The sequence below is a fragment of the Anas platyrhynchos genome, chromosome 2 (assembly GCF_047663525.1).
Source record: "Anas platyrhynchos isolate ZD024472 breed Pekin duck chromosome 2, IASCAAS_PekinDuck_T2T, whole genome shotgun sequence".
Taxonomy (NCBI): domain Eukaryota; kingdom Metazoa; phylum Chordata; class Aves; order Anseriformes; family Anatidae; genus Anas; species Anas platyrhynchos.
Genome location: NC_092588.1, coordinates 38,864,679 through 38,884,301, shown reverse-complemented (window position 1 = coordinate 38,884,301; position 19,623 = coordinate 38,864,679). Strand labels below are relative to the sequence as shown.

The 19,623-nt window shown below is 36.2% G+C and overlaps 2 long non-coding RNA genes across 9 annotated transcripts in view; one reads left to right on the top strand and one right to left on the bottom strand.

Annotated features, from left to right (window-relative positions):
* LOC119715891 (uncharacterized) overlaps nt 1–19,623 on the bottom strand; it is an 87,388-nt gene that overhangs the window by 37,321 nt on the left and 30,444 nt on the right. The window lies entirely within an intron of this gene.
* The window catches only part of LOC101791391 (uncharacterized), a 120,974-nt gene that overhangs the window by 95,610 nt on the left and 5,741 nt on the right, over nt 1–19,623 (top strand). For 6 of the 8 annotated variants that reach the window (XR_005263364.2, XR_005263362.2, XR_005263357.2 and 3 more), the window contains one exon: nt 8,582–10,634. The exons of 1 other annotated variant lie outside the window; for it this stretch is intronic. This is a non-coding gene — a long non-coding RNA (uncharacterized lncRNA). Of the gene's footprint in view, nt 1–8,581; nt 10,635–10,863; nt 10,918–19,623 lie in introns of those variants that run through there. One more of the 8 variants, XR_011807493.1, reaches the window with a different exon arrangement.

Genomic DNA, 19,623 nt, shown 5'->3' with positions numbered 1-19,623 from the left:
ACAAGGTTACCACTCTGTTCACATTCAGTACTACTTTACTCCTGCAAACCAATAGGATTATGTGTATAGTGAGATAACATCCAAAAGATTGCAAAATAGAGAACTACCTCATTCTAAAAGAGGTATTTCTGCCACCATCCTATATTACTGTACCTCCCTCATAGTCCAAAGTAGAACTGAATGTTGAGAATGTCCTGTATAGGGGAGATGCTGTACCAGAGATAGTTCATGCCTTTGTGTAACTGTCTAGATTCCACAGTAACACAGCTTCTGCCTGGACATGTTAAGAGTTTTGATCCTCAACAATCACTTGCATGAACACACATTCAATTTTCTCAACCAACTCACTACACGTTAACTATATTAAAACCATCACTGAATTAAAACTACTTGCAGAATATGACTACAGAGTCTTCTATCTACATAATATAGTTACATATATAAGGTTATTCTATATAGTAAAATTTGCATAAATAATTAAATATTAATTAAATATAATTAAATATAATAAATATAATAAATATATTTAAATAATCAAAATCTACATGCTACAAATAGAAGGAGAAAGACGAGTATATGGACTCTTGAATGTTGGGATAGAGTTTATAAAATATAGATCACAATTTTTTGTTATTTTAGTTGTTATAAAAGAAAAGAAGAAAATGAGATGTATTGAGTATAAAGCCATTTGGGAATTTTCCAACTGAATACTTCTATCTGCAGATTTAATGGGGTTACAGTACATGTCATTTCAATGATAATTCCATCAAATACTCACATACTCTCATTTAAATTCAGAATAAATATGTTGTTGAAAACCAACAAAACCCATAGATACTCACTTTTAGGAATCCATTCTCCATAAAACATCACTTGTAAGAGTTGCACTTTTACAAAGGGTAAATCAGAGCAACATCTTAGCATGTGTGCTTTGAAGACCTCAGCACCTCTTTCACAAGGACAATAATCAACAAACTAGAGAAAAGGCAAAGCTGGAATCATAACCTGAAGTCTTCATTCATCCTGTGCAATAGGCATGTATTCTAACCCTAGTTATGGAGGGTTCTATGCTGTAGTCAGTTTCTTGTTAGTTATTTTATTTGTTTTTCTGGATAAAATTGTTAGACAAACATTTCCAGAACATTTAATAGTTTGGAGTTAAGTCAGTTGCTTGGGATATGAATGACTAAAGGTCAAGCCTTTGGCTTGAACAAAGAAAAGCAATGTGACATCAGTAATTTTGTCTGGTTGTTCAAATCTTTTATCTTCCAAAATGACTTTTGAAAACCTTTTTCTTCTGCTCAGCAGGGAAAACTATTAAAATTTTGAAGTAAACTTTTTTCCCTTGCTCATCTCTCTTGCTTACTCTTAATTTTTCCTGGGGAAAAAAATGCAAAAAGCTTAATATCTTTATGTAGGGAAACAGCAGACTTCTGCAGGTTTATTTTTTGGCTTGATAACTGTAAGTACAATGCATGATACTGTGTGTGAGTATCTGTAGAACTGAAGGATGTTGGAACTGAAAAGATTATTTTAATGAACAGTTTCTCACATTTTCAATTCTTTACAAAACAACCAGACAAAGAAACACCACAGATAAGAGAAACTGGACTGAATAAAGCTTCCATTGTGTTCAGTAACAGAAAATAGAGAGTAAGAATAGTCACAGAAGAAAGTCATGTCAAAAATGTAACAGTCACAATAGGTAAAATAGTGAATTGTATTGATAAGAAGAAGTGAAATATTATATTCCTTGTAGTAAGCAGCAAGTAAGACAAAATCTTGTGCATATTAAGACTTTATAGGAACAGAGTTTTACAACATTTGGAGACTAGTTCTACCATTTGTTTGGTGGGCAATGAATCTGCATGAAGTTTAACAAGAGCAACGGCCAGATTCTGCACCTGGGATAGGGCATTCCTGGTTATATATACAGAGTGAGGGAAGACAGCCACCCAGAAAGAGATCTGGGGTTTCTGGTGAATGGCAAGTTGAATATGAGTCAACAATGTACCCTGAGATCCAAAAAGGCCAACCATTTCCTGAAGTGCATCAAACACAGCATTGCTAGCTGGTTGAGAGAAGGGATTGTCCTGCTCTGCTCTGCACTGGTGTGGCTTCACTTCAAGTACCATGTGCAGTTTGGGGCACCACAGCATTAAAAGGACATTAAAAAAAAAAAAAAATGTCCAAAAGAGGGCTGTGAAGATGATGAAAAGTCTAGAAGGTAAGACATGTGAAGAACAGCTGAGGTCCCTTGGTTTGTTCAGCCCAGAGAAGAACAGACTGAGGGGAGGCCTCATGTTGGCCTACATCTTCCTCACAAGGGGAGCGGAGGGGCAGGTGCTGAGATCTGCTCTCTGGGGACAGTGACAGGACCCAGGGTAACAGTATGGAGTTTCATCATGGAAGGTTCAGGCTGGATGTTAGGAAAAGGTTTTTCACTGAAAGTGTGGTTGGGAACTGGAACAGGCTCCCCAGGGAAATGGTCACAGCACTGTAGTTCAATAAGTGTTTGGACAATGCTCTCAGACATATAGTTTAATTTTTAGGCAGTCCTGTGTGGAATCAGGATTTGTACTTGATGATCCTTGTGAGCCTCTTCCAAATCAGGATATTCTATCATTCTGATTCATTTAAAAAATTAATTAATTTCTGAAATCCAGAAAATCACAGAATCACAGAATGGTTGAGGTTGGAAGGAACTTCCAGAGGGTATCCAGTCCAACCCTCCAGCTCAATCAGGGTCACCTAAAACAAGTTACATAGGATTACATCTAGATGGGTTTTGAATATCTCCATAGAAGGATACTCCACAACCTCTTTGGGCAGCTTGTTCCAGTTCTGTCACTCAAACTATAAAAAAAGATCTTCCTCGTATGACCTTGGTGAAGCCTCCTGGGGTTCAATTTATATTCATTACCTTTTGTCCTATCACTGGCTGCCAATGAGAAGAGTTTGTCCCCATCCTCTTTACATTGTCTCCTCAGGTATTTGTAAAGGTTGATAAGATCAATCTCCTCTAGGCTAAACAGTCCCAGCTTGCTTAGTCTTTTCTCATAAGACGAATGCTCCAATCATCTCTTAATCATCTTCGTGGCTCTACACTGGACCCACTCTAGAATTTCCCTACACTCTTGTACTGGGGAGCCCAGAACTGCACAGGTGTGGCCTCCACGAGAGCTGAGTAGAGGGAAAATACAAGAAATACAATAAACTGCCAATAGGCCATGTAGTTGTTATGTCACACTGCAGAGTTGTGGTCAATTTCTGACTGTGAGCACTGCAAAATTGCCTGTGACATCCACAGAGAAGAATTTTTAAAAGATTTTTCCAGACAGAAATTCTTTCAACCTTTTAAATGGAAATTGGTTAATATATCAAAGTATGAAACTTTGTGTCCTGTCCAAAACATTATTTTTTTCCATAAATTAAGGGTAAATATTCCCATTACTCAGGCAAAATGTCAATTCTTTTTCTAAATCTCTGAAACTCTTGAGTGCACTGATATTTCATGACAGCCAGTTCCACAGGTTAATTACAAACTGTGTAAAAGTATATTGCTTTTCTATTTCATCAAACATCTTCATTCGTGTATTGTTAGAGATAAACAGGAGTCCCTTTTTGACCTTCTCTGCAACTTTTGTTGTTTTACCTGAATCAAATGTATTCCTACTGAAGTCTCTCTCTCTCTCTCTTTTAATTTAAGCAGCTCCAATCTTCTCAGTTTCTTCAGCCATGTAGGTTGTACTTTGTACTATGTAATCTTCAGCTTGTCATCTATAATCATTTTCATCACCTGTCTTTAAACGTTTCTTATTTTTTTTCTGGTAAGAAAATGCAATGAAGAAAATACTGTTAGCATTAAACTTGACAAAGATTTTGACACTGTCTTTAAGACCAAAGTTTACAAACTGGGGTAGGTAAGCAGACACAATTTGCTGTTGGCATTATAACATCTTCTAGGACTTTCTTCCAGCCCTATGTTCCATAGGCCTCTGTTCCTTTTCATGTTGAAGAAAGTTTCATTAAGCTTCACTGTCCATTTTGAGGATATGGCATTATTTTAGAACCTCAGGTTGGTTTGCCTTAGAAAAGGAAACAATCCCTTCCACTAAGCATAATTGTGCATTTCTCAGCATTAATGTTGAGCTAATGTCTGCTGCCCCAAGACTAGCAATGTTTTCCAGTTTTCTGTGTTGATTTGCCGACACCCTTTTTTTTTTCTTTATATCTTTCTTTTTCCCTGTTCCCTTAGAAATGCATTTTAAATGCCTCAGATGGAATACTTAGAGCATTTCTGGAACTCCTAAACTTTTGTTTTAGCCAAAGCAGAAGTTTTGCCTAATTACCTAAGGAAGGCTTCCTTTATAAACCTGATTAAAGTCCATATGTCTATGCTTTACTATATAAATAAAATTAATTAATTAGGACTATAATTTGATAATAAAATAATTGTTATGAGCAATTCTAACTGAAAGTGCATGGTGTTCACTTGCAAATAACACATGCATTTGCACTCAGGATATAATACATGTAGTCGTTTTACAATTCTGTTTGGATAAGCATTTCAGAAAATCCCATGGCCACCAAATTTTGAGTTGCTAATTACAGGTAAAAATGTGGGCACCCCACCTATCACTGGTGGATAATTAGGATTACTTTTTATTTTGAAGGGCTTGATCACCTTGAAAGAACTAGAAATCTGCAGAATGACCAGATAAATTATCTATTGTTTTTATTTTATAGATGGAAATGAGGCAGAGATTTTATAGCAAAGATTTCCTAGAGTGACAAAAAACATTAATTGTCACTGTATCTGGGTGCTAAATCTCCCGCTAAATCTCCCTGAGGTGGACTTTTTTTTTTAAAGAATGGGGCTTACAACCTGCCCTCAAAGTCTTAGACACCCAATATTCACTACTTACTGGAAATTTTGAGTGATTGTTCTGCAAATCTGTCACAGTATTTCTGATTTTGTTGTTGTGAGCTGCAAGATATTGCACACTGTCATAGTGATATTCAGCTATTTTTTCAAAGGACTTTATAGTTCTCAGTGGCCATTCAGGGAGGGAGGTTCCTACTCAATAGGAAAACAGTTGGGGTTACATGACCAGACTGATGTTTTCTTCCTCTTCCCAGCCCCTCCATCTCTTCTTTTTTCCCTCCTCTTTTCTTATCTACTAAAATAGTATAAGTAGATCATTGAAGCACACATAGCAACAGCCATGCGTTATCTATGTATCTATGTACTTAAAAAGCAGGGTAGTCACATGGGTGCCTTAAATGTCTGCTTTCACTTCATATATATTGAATATATGTGTGCAATAATACAAGATTATTTTAAATATATGTGTAAGATAAATTTTACTATGAAAGACAATAACCAAAACTTTACTGAGTGGACAGTTCTCAATTTTGTCACAACTGTTTTGTACAGTACTGCTAAATTGCCAACTGTACATTAAAGTGGAGACTGTAGAAAACTGTCAGATATTACTCAAAATATCCTCTGGAATCAAAAAATGGTGCCTGAAAATACAAGGCAAGATGTTGCTCTCAAGGTATATCTTCACATGATAACAATGGTCCTATTACGAGGTAACTCCTATATCAATGAGATAAATTCCACGTACTCATATCTCCAGAAAATAAGTTGCACACATAACTGAGTTATTGAGTCCCCTCTCTATTCCGTAAACAATATATGCGGTCATTTAAACATAAACTAGAATCCACATTTCAACAGACATTGTAGTTAGGAAATTGTTTGGTAAAACTTCATCTGAATTCATTTTATATGCCAGAATGTATTCTGAGAAAAAGAGGTTTCTAGAATCATTGATGATACAAAAAATAGATATACAGGATCATGTGAACACATAGTCAGATAATGATAGGACAAGGAGGAATGGTTTTAAAGGAGGATAGGTTTATTTAAATTACATTTTAGAAATAAATTATTTACTATGAAGTACTAAAACAGGTTGCCCTGAGCAGTTGTGGATACCCCACCCCTGGAAGTGTTCAAGGCAAGGTTGGATGGGGACCTAGGCAACCTGGCCTAGTGGCCTTCCCTACCAATGGAAGGGAGGGTGGAACTAGATGATTTTTAAGGTCCCTTCCAACCCATTTTATGCTTCCAAGCCATTTTATGCTTCTATGTTTCTATGAGTCTAAGACAATTGCTGGTAGCTGAATTATAATTTCAGAATTTGAAAGTGACTATAACACTACAGTTATACTGGTCTGATCATATGAATTATTTGCACAGTTAACTTCATAACCTAGATTCTGAAATGGTTACAAAAATCTCATATTTTTATATTTTAAAGATTTACATTGAATTAACAAAAAATGAGAAGTTAGAAACAAATATTGAATGTCTGTACTTAATTTAAAGCAAAATCACAGGTAAACTATGCATTTTAAACTTATATTTGGCTAACTTATGAATAATAGTACCATAAAACTTATGCAACTGCAATGCAAGAAATAGTGTTAACATGTTTAGTGTTCAATGCTCTGTAATTCAAGTATTGTTAGATAAACATGCATATCAGAACAACAACAACAAAATAATTTTTCTCAGGAAGCATCTCCTCATTGTCTGAAGTGTCTAATACTTCATAACGTCACAGTTTATATATATCGCATGGTTAGAACAAAAGACGGAGGGCAGAATGATGCAGACTTTGTTTTACCATTGACTTACTGAAGGTACCTGTTCAATTTATCCATGTGTAAGCCACGATAATTCTCAATAATGAATTCGTTGTATATATTTATTACAATTTTTCTCAATTGTTTTGAGTATTTTAGATTAAAGTTGACAGATGATAAATACTAGTGTGCACTTTACTGGGCTATTTGAAAACAGACAAAATATTTTAAGGGCTCTGTTAAAGGCATTGTCCTTTGAAGCTAAGATGTGGGAAAGGAGAAGAAGTTGAACAGAACAGAGAAGAATAAATTATAAAAGTCGTGGTGTTCAGAACTTATCACTGTCTGCAACATCAATCATAAGTAGTGAAACTGGGTTCCAACTCTGAGCTTTTGAAAAGAAACAAAAATTCTTCTTTGGATCTGGGTGGGTTGCTGGTATGCCATTATTGTTCTTTCTCAAAATTTTCTAAATGAAAGTAAAGCCAACAGTGAGCCACAGTTTGGGGAAACCCTGATCAGCAGTTTGAGATGCCACCTTTCTCTCCAGCAAAGGACCAATATATTGTCTCTGGTTAACAGCTGTGGACAGAATGATGGTTTGGTGTTCATTCATCAGAAAAATGGGTACTAGATGTAAATTTCAAGCCACCATCCTTCTAAGGAAGATAAAACTCTGAAGTTGGAAGATATCTGACATCAAAGAGCAATTAATAATTCCTGAATATGACTCCTGTATATGATTAAGAGATTGGCTAATGCTTATGTAATGGCCATGTGATAATATATTATAAAATAAATTAATTAGTTAATGTTTAAGAAAGCATTCTCTCAAGACAAAATGATGAACGCAGACTAAAGTATTCACTTATATACATATATACATCCTCCAAATCGACAAAGATGGCTACAACCTGTAAGTGACTGATTTTTCGGTGACAAATCTACTAGACAGATATCCAAGTAAAAAATGAAATGAAATGAAATGAAATGAAATGAAAATAAATAAAATAAAATAAAATAAAATATAAAATAAAATAATAAAATAAAATAAAATAAAATAAATAAAATAAAATAAAATAAAATAATAAAATAAAATAAAATAAAATAAAATAAAATAAAATAAAATAAAATAAAATAAAATAAAATAAATATATATATCAGAGAATTTTGTATTTTTGTAAAACGTTTTCTTATTAGCTGCTTTTTGTAGCTGTTAATGTGTGTACAGATGTACCACACATCTAGATTGATGTACCACACATCAAAAAGATACCAGACTTAATCCAGAGACTTTCTACATGTGGAGTTCAATAACCTCCTTGTTTCTCTCAACCTTTGAGTGGAGGAACTCATGATGGGGAGAAGTAATCTCACTTCTGTGCTCCATCTTGGTCTGATGTGACCAAGGAAGTCCTACGCTGAGTCCTTCAGAGGTATCCAAGAAGGCCTTAGAAGATCAGGATCCTCTACCCAACCTTTTCTGCACTGTTCTCCTGTTAGTGGCTGTAACCAATAATATTCTGAAGTGTTTTTGTTTGTTTGTTTGTTTGTTTGTTTTGTTTTTGTTTTTCTGACAATTTCACCTGTTGGACAGTAATGGTAACTAACTGTGTCATTAAGAAAATTATCATTATTGGAAAAAGAATGTCAAGAAACACTGTTATGGTACTGGTAAAATCTAGAAACTGTAGTATGAAGCCACTTCACAGGACGTTACTTTAAAGCCAAGTTAATGAGGTTATTTGCCTGAAGAACCGAGATAACAGATGACATTTTGAGCCACGCATTTCTCAGTCCCCTTTACAGTACTCTTCTGATCTCCCCAGCTTGAAGCACCTGTTCTCTTTCTCTGTCCTTCTGCTGTGGTAGAGCCCAGATGCTGCACACTAAATTTTATTATTTTTTTTCTTTACAGAATATGTGTCAAAAAGAAAATAATCTTCCTTGAGGATTATGACCATCTTATGACTATGGCAATTTTATTTGTGAACTTCTCATTAGTCCTTAGGCTGATGAAAGTATCTGAAGGAAAGCATCTTCAGAAATAAAACTCACCTGATCCTTGAGAGTCATTGCAACAGAGGTATACCATGTGCAATAGCGGAGGACAATGCAAAAGCAGATATGCAAATGTTCACAGTTTCCTTGAAGGCGGTTAAGATGCATATCTGTAAAGCCAAGAAGTGACTGTGAGGCTGAGTCATCAGTGCCAGCTCCTGAACAGGAAGTGTGCCAAGACAGAATTCAGCAGAAATATGTTGTACCATATTCATATGAAAGCAAATCAGGCATAAAGCTTGTTGCTTTTAAGGGTAATAATGACTCTTTTGTACCTAGGAAAGATATACTGCTCAGGAGCATTTTCTTAGCTATTAAAATTGGAGTGAAAAGAGTTAAAACAGACTTCATGATTTTGGACTGATCCCTGTTTTAAAGCTGTAAAACAGAAAAACATAATTAATGAACGTGATTAATATAGTTAATATGGTTTGTAAGTTTGAAGAAAACTAGTGTGTTACAACAAGAAGGTAGACAGTGCCTACTATTCCTGAAAAAACGTCATTCACTGAATCTTTGTGGAGCACATTCAGCAGAAAGCAGTACTAAAGCTGCTGCTTGTGCTGGTGTAGCGAAGACTGTTTACAATTTGCTTTGTAGCATTCCAAAAAGCCAAGACACCCAGCAGCGTCAGGATGGAAATTCCCTTCAAGGGCTCTCTGGTACAGGATGGACAGATTGTGACAATAGTGACCAATCCTTCACAGAGTGTTATCTAGGCATCAACAAAAATTTAGAAAAAAAATAGAAAAATCTAAATTTAAAAATGACAAAGATCTCGTTGTTGATATTTGGGGTTTCTTTCTCCAAACCCCAAAGAAACACAATCTTCTTGCTTTTTATATTTTTAAATACATGGTCCATATGTTCTTCCATGTGAAGGTGGCATTGCCATGATAAATATCATCACTTAAGATCTGGGACTTGTGTCCAAAGAGAACTTATAAACTTCAAAAACTTGCTTATTTGAACTCTGACCAAAGTCTACTATTGCTAACGTTACTCAGTTGAGGGAGTTGGAATAAGTGCTAAAAACAGGTAAAAAGCTCATACTTGGCTATGAACAGGCAAATTCTGATTCCAGGAGCCATGGTCATCTGATAGTAAATATTCAAAACAGATATGGTTACAGTTTTGTATTAAAAGCTCTTTTAATATACATGAGTTTACCAGGGAGACAGCAGGAACGGCAGCAATAGGGTATACCTCTTCATGAGCACTGTCGGGCATGGCACACACTTACCAGTTTGTTCAGGGCAAATACTGGTGTAGCTCTCCCCATCCTTTCCTGTCCCAAATGTATTACAACTGGGTCCAATATGGGCCTTTTGTCATTTGTGACACTTTGTCAGGAGCTCATTACTAACATTCAATTACAGATTGAGGCAGAGCTAGGTAACACACACCTAAGATACTGGACTCCTCCAATGATATTTTAGGAATTCACAAAAACAACTCTGCAAAAAATAGCGTTCAGTTCACACTCAGTTATTTTCAAAGCTTTTCTTAAAGAGAAGCACCTTTTTCCACCTCCATGCTCCTCACCTTTGTCAGCCTTTATACAGACTAAAATCTATACCATACATTTGATTTAACTTCTCTGAAGAACATGTAAACTTCATTTAAAATAATAATAACATTTTAAAACTTTCATATTTTGCTCCCATATGCAGTTTTCTTTCTTGCTTTATGAAGTAAAAATGGAGAAACAAATATAACTCCATTCCACTCTTCTCTGGACCTTCTGCATTTCAAGGATATAAGATTAATTTAATGGAAAGGAGTGCTGCTGGTACTGTTTCTTACTGGTCTTTTACTAGCATTTGGCTCATTGTTTTGTACCTCTGACACATATCTGATGTTGTCTAGATTGCAGAAAGATGACAGAATAAAATACATTTAAACTTTAATTTTGTAGGTGTAAATACCTTTGTTTCTGTCTTTCTAACATGTAGATGTACCTTTTATGTAACAGGTCTTTTTCTATTTATAACTTCATAGTGTTTATGACATAGATACTGTTTTTACTTTGTAGAAATGCTTTATCTGAAGATATGTTTACTCTCCTGGAAATGGCATTTCTGATTAACCAAGTGACAACAGTAAGGTCCTTCATTTACTGAGAATTTTTCTCTGCAGACATTTCATTGAACATGAATAGCAATACCCTGGCAGAAAGAGAAGATTCCTCTGGTAGGTGGTTTTCCTCCATTAGTGCAAAGGTAACTGCAGTTTCAGTTTGGCTTTCAAAGTTTTCTGCTTAAAGCTCTAGATCCCGTTTAAGCATTGTCCTGTACATGCTCTGTGACAAAAGTAAAGACTCATAGGAAGGTTCAGTCTTTTTCTCCACTAGAAATGAAGCTTGTATTAGAGTAAGGAAAGGACAACAGTCCTTTACCAGGGCCTACTACCTTCCCTCAAGAGCTTCTCTTAATTATCTCAGCCGTGACCTAGCTTCCTGCTCTAAAGTTAGAAAACCACATCCTCACTGCAGAACCTTCTTGTTCTGAGCCAAAAAATGTATACAGACAATAGTCTGCAGTCAGGACTCATGGTCCTGTTTGTTGTTAAAGTACTGGATCCAGTCATAAGACCTTGTTGGTTCTTTCTTTGCCAATTTTTACGCGTTCTGGTTAATATTCTCCATGACAGGTATCAGCCCCTTATGTGTTTTTCTTAAACTACAGCCAAAACAACTGTTCTATTTCTGAAGCTGTGACTGGGAAAAAGACACTGCTTTTCACTGATGGCAAGATTTTCTCTGGCAATCAAGAGTCTGGGAGATTGCTGGGGATGGAAAGAGAGCAACACACCAAAATAATATTGACATTGATATTAGTATTAATATAAAAATAATAACAATAACAATAACAATTTTTAAAAGGAAAACAGAGCTGAATAGCTCCTTATTCAGACAGGATCAATTATTCTGTGCAAAATCTCATGGGTGATCTTATAATTAATTATTATGTCATATATACTAGGGAGTTAAAGAGAGCTTAGTATTCAGCTAACTTATATCTCTAACTGCTTTACACTGAAAAAGCATTTTTAACATAACTGTGTGCAGTAATGTGTAGTACATTTTAATGAGAATGACACAACTCATTTATTAAATTCTTATTAATTCTTTAAAATGCATATACTGAGGCTAGTAAATTCATATGTATTTTAGACATAAGAGAAACTTAATGACCTATTTTAGAAGACACTAAAGAATTTCAGTTCTCAGGTAATAGGAAAGAAACTATGAATACTCAATGACCATCAGTTTCTCACGTTCTCTATAAAACAGAGCATGTTTACATACATAAGAAATGCAATAGTTATTGGATAGTTCTACCTGAATGTAGATGTAGCCTAGAGCACTAGAGGAAATTACTCTGCTTGGGAATGAGTTAAAGTTTGCTTTGAAGCCAAATCTAAATTTTACCACAGAAGCCTCTATCAAACTGGTTAAATAAAATATCAGTACAAATACCTATTTATTTAGCTAAATTTATCTCCATACAGAAAGAAATACAGCTTATGTTTTTTTCTGTTTCTACCTGTTCTGCTGCAGAAGTACCAAAACACACACAAGTCTTAGCAAGTAGTTAATAAATATATATATATATACACACTCCATAAAATACATATAAGTTTCCAATATGTTTTTATATTTTACTGTATAAGAATTTCTGTTTATGGTTAAAGATTTCTAAAATACAAGCAATCCATTCAAATCTCAGATAACTGAGACTTGTGCAGGTCACCCAAATAAGTAACTTCAGATTTTTGTAACTTTGGTTGGAGACCAGGTAGGCTTATTATTTACAGCATATGCCTTATCTCTATGAGTCCTCAATAATCAGAAAAGCAATGAAGGCAGAAGCCTGGAATCCAACCTATTAATGATGATTGATACTCTTCCAGAGATGAAGGTGCTATTAATCTCAGAGGAGCAAGCATAGGTTACAACCTGCCTATAAGCTATATTTCAGCTACTTCTGTTCTTATGCATAGTGATTTCCAGATTAAGTTATATAGGTTACAATGTCTAACTGTAATCTATTGGATCATGAAATCTTGATTTTTATTTTGTTTTGCTTTCCAGTGGATCGAGATTATTCTGTTTTAGAGAATAGAACTCAAAAGACTAACATCTTTTTCCTTAAACACAAACCTAAAATCCTCTCTCGGGGTTTGTTTAGCTATGATAACAGAAGCCAGCACTTAGGCATGCGATTTTCTGCTTGAGGCAGTGCAAGCCCTTGTCAGTGAAATGTTCTAAAGGGACCTTCTTACAGCCCAACTCCACTTGTTCACAGGCATTCACAGACTCAAGGCCAACCACACACCATTTGATTGTGAGTGTACATTGCATGCAATTGGGAAAAAATCAAAGACCTCCCTCCATTAACATTGGGGTTAGAACTTACAATATTTAAATAGGCATCTGCAGCACAGATGGGGGATCTTCTGGGGGATCACTGATCTGGCCGCATACCTGGCAACTTCTAACACGTGTCTTTCTGTAAGGCACAGTCACTTTTTTAAACATTACACACTCCTTTCTTCCTTATAAGCAAGTCAAGTTCACTCAGCCTTTTTTTTTTTTTTTTCCTGCTGCTGGAATGTCTAATACAAACTATAAAGGTAAAGATCCCACAAACCCTTTTGGGAAAATGATGGAAGCATTTCAGGTAATATTTAAAACACAGAAATATAATAAAAAATGTTGGGCACTTCTACTCACACTTGACTCATTTCTTGTGCTATGAATGTCATCATAAAACCAATTGGTGCGTTGCTACTTGTACCTTTGTTATGGTAGTGGCCATCAAGGCCTATTTTAATGCTTCATAATTCATGTGCAATTGACTAGACAGGTCATAATATGATTGTTCTGTGATTGCTACTTAGAAATACTTCAATCTGTGCGTTATTAACTCAATCAACTATTTTGGCTCTTTATTGTCACTAAAGTCAGTTGAGTAAACATGGCTGGTGGGAAAACACGTGACCTTTAGCATCAAAAAGATGCCTTCAGAATGTCTTGGAGTATTTTACCATGAACATAAAATAAGTGTTTTAATAAAATAATTAATTTGGTCCTGAACCATTGAAAAATCATCAAAGATAGAGAACTCACAAGCCAAAAGGCCCCTGAATTAATTATTGTTTCCTGTTTCTCTTAAGTGCTGGGCTCCCTGAAATTCAATGTGAGTGTAAAATCTACCTGAGTTAGTCTGTTCATGCTCAGTCACTCACAGAACATCTGTCTAAGGGACAGTTTTTGTCTCAGCTACCCCTCTCTGTTCTGTCCTTAGCATGTCTGGGCAAAGGCATAAGCACCCATTCATTTCAGAATCAGCTTTGCAAGAATTTCTTGTAGATGTGACAGCATACCATACTTTGCAAAGCCAAACTTCTTTTCCATTCCTTGCTTGAGGGCAGGAAGGCTTTGCAGAGAGGACAGGCTATATTAATGGGCTGAGTCCAATCACATAACATTCACCAGCCAAGTCATAGAAGGCAAAGGCAGGGACTAGGAGAATGAAGAACTACCCACTGTAAAGGAAGATCAGGTTTGAGAGCATCTAAGGAACCTGAATGTGCACAAGTCCATAAGGCCTGATGGCATTTGGGGATCCTGAGAGAACTGGCAGATTAAGTTACTAAACCACTATCTATCATATTTGAAAAGTTGTGGCAATCTGGTGAAGTTCCCAGTGACTGGAAAAGGGGAAACATAACCCCCATTTTTTCAAAAAGGAAAAAAAGAAAGACCCAGGGAACTACAGACCAGCCAGTTTCACCTCCATGCCCAACAAGATCATGGAGCAGATCCTCCTGGAAATTATGCTAAGGCACATGGAGAGCCAGGAGTTGATTGGTAGCAGCCAACATGGCTTTACAGTGTATATCTTGACATATTTACATATTTGGTGGCCTTCTACAGTAGGGTTAGAACATTAGTTGTTAAAGGAAGAGCAACTTCCTTTTTTTTTTTTTTTTTTTTTTCCTCTCCTTTGGGTATCCTCCATTCTATGAAAGGGAAAGGGAGAAACATGCTTACAAATACATTCTGTTTCATAGCAAACATCTAAAAATTATTGACTTTGATGCTGCCTGATATGGATGCTGCTTGAGATGGGTGCTGCCTGTGCAGGAGCATCTTCACTCCAGATCACTGTCTGGGTCATAGTTTCTAGTTTTCTGAAGGTGATTTCTCCAGCCAAGGCTAGGGACTGAGCCTTGTGGATCATAAATACCAGTGCTTCTTCCACATTACCTGGAGTCTCCTATACATAAACTCCCAAAGCCTCTATTTGCTATATTCACACTTACCCAGTACATATTCCCCATTCAACTACTCTCTATACAGCAGACAGCTTGAGACTAAAGGTGCAGTTCTTTTGAATAAAGGATAAGTCTCTTAGGAAGAAGCTAATAATCAAGAACCTATCAATTAGAAAACAGCTAACAGAAGGTGTTCACTGCAGATGTCCCTAGAACCTAACATACAACTAAAATTCTCACAGGGAAACCTTTATTGCCATCAGCTAGCACAGTTTCATTATGTTTAAGGAAGAATACAGTTCTCAGTTCAAATACAGCAATAGGAAAGAGAAATGTGGAAGCAACATTATCTATATTTTCTCTGTGAAAACAGTGAATTCAGAAGTAATCACTGTATCATGTGTGCTCAGCTAACCTTTTGCTACTCCAGAACAATCACCAGTATGACCAGAAAAACATCACATGATGAAATACATTAGTGAGATTTATAACTGGCTTCTTCAGCAAAGTGCAGCTTGACCTTCTGCTAACCTTGAAATTTTGTGAACAGGAGCAAACAGTCATTAAATGGGGAACAGCTTGCATAATGTTTAAGTAGCAAATATTACCATGAAATATAATTGAAGTATAAGGATTATGAACACAATCACATATTTTTAGTTCTGTCAAAGATAAATGAGAGCATGTTTTTCTAGCTATTCACAAAGGAAACAGCAAAGGAAAAGAATAGCAATCTCCCTAACAGACTTACCATTAACTAAAGATTTTGAAAAGAAAAAGCATCTTTGAACATCAGTTTTCCAGAAATGTATATGTGTATGCAATTACCAAATTTTGTGTGTGGATTTATTTTTGCACATTAATACCTATTTAAATATATGTTGATCTAGACACATTGTGCATGCAGTCTTCACAACTGCATGCAAAGATACAGAAGTTTGGACTAGCCAGCAGTCCAAGCTAAAATTCATACAGCCCATGGGCACTAGATAGCAGCATCTCTGAAAATAAGATCTGAAGAGCCTGAGGTATTTAAAAGACTAGCTAGTAAATATTAAATCACAGTCTGATTCTTCAGTAATCTCATATAAAGGCAATGACATTACATCAACATAAAACTGCAGTGATGCAGTAGCTAATTAAGCCCTTTGAATGATTAAGCTGTATTTATAGATCTTCTAACTCAAAGAGATCATACCTGGCAGATCAATGCTGATGTTAAATAAGTCATTAGCCTCTGCAAAGATTGCCCACAAGGTCATTGAATTGTGATGGTGGAACATTTTAATGAGCTGAACACTTGACCTATGGGAACAGGACCAACAACTATTCACTCAAATGGGGAAACTCAGCATGTCTGAAAAAAATCACAAATCTCTCTGGGCCTTGATTTCTCAATCAATAAAATGGAAACAATAATTCTGTAACACAAACAAATCCCTGATGTTAAGTGATAACACATACAGAATGTGTTACTATGATTATAATTTGTTGTCACATTATTATACCAAGGACTTATTTTTACAGTTTTTCTCACCTTACAATATACTATGGTTAAACTGTATACTACAAAATCAAAAGAATTATGTTTCTGTTATTGTGAATCTGGCCCTGGCCCAAAAGCTGCTGGGGATATATTTTCGTTATGTAGCAGAGCTTCTTAAGAATTTCAGAATATTCTATCCCCACCTACCTCTTCTGTCCCTACCTACACAACATGATGGTACTGATTATTTTCTCTTTTGCATCAATAGTGGGTGATAACTCAGTGATAAAATAATGTTTGTGGCCTTTATAAAAATATTTGGTCTACTTATCAAAATAAATAAATAAATAAAAATCCAACTCTCTGAAAAAAAAAATTGAAATCATTGCCAGTCCAGAACAATATAATCAGTGGGATTATTTCACCAATATTTCAACCTGATTTGAAGGTACCTGCTACAGATCATCAGTTCTAGCATATCCATTATTTATCTGTTGAAGCCTATTAAAAAACAAACAACAAAAACGTCATGTTATTTGCAACTTTTTTATTTGGGACATTTAACTATGGAGTTGGGACCACTGAATCACTTCACACAGGGTTTGTAACACCTACTAGATGATGGTATCAAGCATAACCTGTGTCATGGCTTAGACTTGATCAACTGTTTGATTTTTCTTTTTCCAGTCCCTAGAGCTATCATGTTACCAAAATCTGGCTTTTGTGATTTTCAATAATAGCCTGATTTTCCCTAAATTTTCTATAATGTGGTTTGTTGAGAGAAAAGCTTAGCTAACCATTCATACTTGAATTGAGAATTCAACATGATTGCCCTGTGAGTGTGTGCCTGGAGGGAAGCAAAAATAGGGTTGCTACTTGAAAAGATGAAGTGATTGAATTTAGTGCCTGAGGCCACAAACCTCATTTTTGTGACTGCTAATATGTAGAACTAACTGAAAGCCAACTGTGAACTAGTTTATGCTTTTTTTTTTTCTTTTCTTTTCCTTTTTTTTTTCCCTCCCTATAAAAACTTACATTATACATTCTACCTGTGAAATTTATTTCTGTTGTAGCAAAAAAAAAAAAAAAAAAAAAAAGCCACCAATTTAAGCCTACAGTCTGAAACATGATCTACTGTTCACAAGAGACTAGTGAAGCAATAGTTTGAAATTTTTCCTAATACAGTCCTCAATGCCATGGGTATGCATTAAGAACACATTGCTCAAGCCCTTGAAATACTTTTTGGGGTTCCAGCTCTAATGATACATGGCTAAAGCAATTCTCAGATCCAAAGAGATATTTTTGTGTGTTGTCACCATGAAGAGTACTCAAAAATGTGAAATACCTTGGTACTGTCAGAGTAACAGACATTACAGGTAGATGTCTGTAAGAATTAGGCTGGAAATAAGCAAGGTCAGGGCATTCAACTAACATTGAAGTTTATAGTATTATCATTTAGAGACATTGTTTTTGCAATACTTATAAGTAATGGAGTTTCCAGGATACTGTTAGTGATAACATTACTCGTCACACAAAAAAATTTCATCACAGTTTTTCTGTGATGCACCAGTGTTTTGTTCAGAAAGTGAATCTATCTTTGACTTTAGAAAAGGTTGGCTGTATAACAACAGTGATGCCACTTTTCAGTACAGAAAGTAGCAAAAGTACATATAGAAGAAGAAAACATGAGTGATGAATCACAGAATCACAGAACTGTAGGGGTTGGAAGGGACTTTGAAAGATCATCGGGTCCGACCCCCCTGCCAAAGCAGGTTCCTCAGAGCAGGCTGCCAAGGTAGGCATCCATATAGGCCTTAAATATCTCCAGAGAAGGAGACTCCACAACCTCCCTAGGCAGCCTGTTCCAATGCTCCGTCACCCTCACCGTGAAGTTCTTTCGCATGTCAGTGTGGAACTTCCTGTGCTCTAACTTGCAGCCATTGCCCCTTGTCCTATCCCCACAAAACACTGAGAAGAGGTTGGCTACATCCTTCTGTCTCCCACCCCTCTGATCTCCTCAGATAATGAGGAGATCCCCCCTCAGTCTTCTCTTCTAGAGGCTGAACAGACCCAGGTCTCTAAGCCTTTCTTCATAGGGAAGATGCCCCAGGCCCCGTATCATCTTTGTGGCCCTCCACTGGACTCTTTCCAGGAGATTCCTGTCTTTCTTGTACCGGGGAGCCCAGAACTGGACACAGTACAGCAGGTGAGACCTGACCAGGGCAGAGTAGAGGGGGAGGATCACCTCCCTTGACCAGCTGGCCACACTCCTTTTAATGCATGCCAGGATCCCATTAGCCCTCTTGGCCACAAGGGCACAGTGCTGGCTCATGGTCAACCTGTTGTCCACCAGGACCCTCAGGTCCTTCTCCTCTGAGTTCCTCTCCAGCAGGTACTCAGTACATCAGTACAGGCTCCTCCCCAGCCTGTACTGATACTTTGGGTTGTTCCTTCCCAGGTGCAGGACTCTACACTTGCTCTTATTAAATCTCATTTGGTTTCTTCCTGGAGAAGATGAGCGAGGGGCAGCTCAGTCATGAAACCTGAGTCAATGTATTCCCATGCTATTTTATAAATAGCCATTCATTGTAGAACTAATATATTTACAAGCTAGGGAAGTGGTGGTAATTTTATATCAGCAAGTATTAGGAGCCAGAGTTAGGGATATATTTTAGGTAGGAAACACCATCGAAGTACAGAGTTACAGAGTTATCTTAAATTATCATTTTTTGTTTACGAATACTTAGATGCAGAGAAGTTATAGGACTTTTTAAAAATAATCTCAACAAAAACATGTTATATCAGTGATTCTGTTTGCCTTTACCTGTAAACAGAAATATCAAAGTTTATCAAAAGTGGGATCTTCATTGCTTTCAGTACAATCCTCTTTTATGATCATGGCAGCTGTTCTACTATCACGATGAAGAAGTTTAATCTAGTTCAGCATCTGATTTTAATCTCTACATGAAGTATGGATTAATAAGTGAATTATGGGATGGAATGATTGACACAGTAAGCAATATGGTATTAGAAAGCAGGATTTGATAGAGTTATTAAATACAGAATGCAATGACTAAATGGGAGCATGATGATTAATCATATAATGTATCAGATGAGAGAAGAATTTT